Genomic DNA, 3,308 nt, shown 5'->3' with positions numbered 1-3,308 from the left:
CTAGCCCTCTGTGGCTATATCCTTGTCCTTGGGCTCAGGTGTCCCCAAGTCTCACCACACTTTGGACCAACCAGCCCTTCCTCTTCTCTCTCACATCTCCAGCTCAATGGGAATCTATGGGACATGGTTGAACTCAGACCATTTCTTCATTGCTGCCTTTCCCCCTCTTTCACTCATCAGTAGACCAGTGTTTTTGTCAACAAGCTTACATGCCTGCTCATATGTTCCCTTTGAATTTCAGTTTTAGAGGGGGGTTTGTCCTGAAGGAACTTGATTGCTTGCCTTGATGGCTTCCCAGCGAACGACTTGCTTATTCTTGTAGTAGCCAGTCATACTTCCATTGAAATGTTCTTTTTGATGATGAATGTCACACCATTCCTCTTCAATTTGTCATTTCTAGCACAGTAAACCATGTGATTGTCAGATTCAGACTGGCCAATACCAGTCCATTTCAACTCACTCATTCCTAGGATATTGATGCTTACTAGTTCCATTTCATTTTTGAGAACTTCTTTTCCTAGATCCATACTGTGTACATTCTATGTCCTGATTATTAATGGCTGTTTACAGCTGTTTCGTCTCATTTTGAGTCATGCCCATCAGCTAAGGAAGGCCTCCAGATCTTTACTCCATTTCGGTCATTGCAGTCAAGTCTACCTTAAGGACTCAGCTCTTCTCTCATTGTATTTTGAGTGCTTCCCAAGCTGATGGGCTCATTTTCTGGCACTATCTGTGACGATATTCTAGTGCTCTTCATCATGTTTCAGTATTCAGTATTCTTGTGCTATCTGACAATGTTTCACTGTTATTCATAAAATTTTCAGTCCTGGTGTGGTGTTGTGTGTGGCAGACTGTGAAGTCATTTGAACTGCAAGGTCAGTGGTTCAAGTTCACCAGCTGCTCCTTGGAAACCTTTATAAGTTCATATGGGTCGGAATCGACTCGACAGCACTTCACAACAACAACAAAACATTCAGAAGTAGTGTGTCTCTCCTTCTTCTGAGTTTGTTGTACTTTGGAAGCTCGGCTGAAACCTGTCCACCATGGGTGACCCTATTAGCACTCAAAATACCAGTACCATAGCTTCTAGGATCACAGCAACATGCCAGCCACAGCAGTGCAACCAACGGACAGATGTGTGGTGGATTTTGCCCACTGAATTCTTTAATATTTCATGTTGAGACTCAAATTTTTATTCAGTCTTTAACTTTAGAAATACTAAGCATATTCTTCTCTTTTGGTTTTCTAGCTCCAAATCCTTGTACGTTTAATTATAATACTTGACTTTATCTTTTCAAGCTGCCCTATGAAATTTTCTGTAGTGTAAACATTGGACTGCTAACCACAAGGTTGGCAGTTCAAATCCATGAGCTACTCTCAGAAAATCCATACAAGGTCACTATGAGTTGAATAGTGGTACACAACAACAACACATTAAAACCAATGAGGAGCCTTTAAAAAATATTGATTCCCAGCCTAGCTCCAGACCAATTATGTGGGAAAGGTTTGTTGAAAATACATAATTTTAGAAGTCTTATTACAGAATTTGAAGCTCTTTTAGAATTCTTCTTTCCGGAGGCATATTCAAAACTTTAACTCATTCTTTTTCCCTATCCCTCAATACCCTCAACTGATATGCTCCTGTTTTTTCTTTCTTCCTCCCTCCCACCCTCCTTCCCTTCCTTCTTATTTCTTTCATTGAATGGTGAGAAATAGCTTTTCAATATTTTCAAACACATCCCTTTCTCCCTTTGAGGAGACTCTTCTTTTCTGAGTCCTGGACTAGATGCATGGACAGCTCTGTGACAAAGGAGTCCAGTTTCTTTGGCAGATCTCTGTACTGGGCAGATCACATGCATTGTTAAGATTGGAGGCAGTTTGAGATGGGCATGGATTCAAGTTTGTCTTCACAGGTACCAGCAGACTATAAAAAAAGAAAACAGGACAAAGTTATATATTTGAAATTGGTTGGGAGTTTTCCTATTCCAACTATATCTTCAACAGCTGGTCAACAGATTCCAGTCGGGTATTCCATCAGATATAGTAAAGAAGCAAATTTGAAGGTTTCATGGGGGTATACAGCAGGGAGGCTAGGTACTTGGTGAGGCCAGGTCGAGTAAGGGTCAGATCACACTGAATCTAGGGGGCCATGATTGAGAGTTTGGGGTGGATTCAAAATACAATGAGAGCCACTGAAGAAGTATATGATGGCATTGTAGTTACTGCTGGGGCCTTGCCTACCTCCCCTCAGCACAAACCATTTCCCTGTCTGCTAGCTGGATTTTCACGTACTGGTACTTGTCACTCTGTGTGAGGCCTTCTTCCTCTACTTGTCAAAACCTGCCTTTTCTGCTTGTGTTACAGGCCAGATGTGAGGAGATTTAACCCTCTCCTCTCAACAACTGGTGTGGTGTAAGATCAGCACTGGTCTATGAATCAGAGGGTCGGCAGTTCAAAATCACCAGCTGTTCCTTAGAAAACCCTACACAGAGTTGTTATGAGTTGAAACTGACTCCACAGCACTTAACAACTCACCCCTCAGGGTTCTTGGGTGGTACACATGGTTAATTGGCTACTAATTGAAAGCTTGGAGATTTGAGTTGACTCAGAGGCACTTTAGAAGACAGTTCTGATGATCTCCTTCTAAAAACAACCTAGCCATTGAAAGCCTTAGGTAGCTCAGTCCTAATCTGACATCCATGGAGTTATCATGAAATGGAGTTGACTCAGTGGCAAATGGATCTCCCCCTTCAGAGTAGCTCACACCAGTGGCTGATGGCAGTTGACAGAAATACCCCCATCTCTCTGAATGGAGTACCTCTCATGTGTTTGTTTCCGGGGGTTTAGAGATAAAGCTTTAGCTGTCACAGAAGTAACTTGCTTGATGATAATCACTTTACTGGATCTCTTCCCTTCCCTTTCATCCTTGTCTACTCCATTTACAGTGTTTCTTGAGATCACCTCCTAAATAAATTACTTTCAGTTTAAATTTTGGTACTGGATCGGATTTAGGGTGATTCCCAATTAAAATGGCAGGGAAATCACACAGTCCAATTTATATTTTCTAAAGATCATCTTGTTGCTGTATGCTGGATTGTTAAACTACTGAGGTACAAATCGGGAGCCTGGAAAAAAGGCTACTGTAGCAGGGTACGTGGGAGAGGGCCATAGCTTAACAATGTTAACCGTGGAGATGGAGTTGTTTTATTGGGAGGGCAGAATCACCAGGATGTGGTGATGGGCTGGACATTGTTAGAAGTGAGAAAAAGGGTAATTTCAAATCTGACTTCATCTTAGGGAGCTAATCA

Source organism: Chrysochloris asiatica, unplaced genomic scaffold, assembly GCF_000296735.1.
Source record: "Chrysochloris asiatica unplaced genomic scaffold, ChrAsi1.0 scaffold00324, whole genome shotgun sequence".
NCBI lineage: Eukaryota > Metazoa > Chordata > Mammalia > Afrosoricida > Chrysochloridae > Chrysochloris > Chrysochloris asiatica.
Note: the sequence above shows the minus strand (reverse complement) of the source record.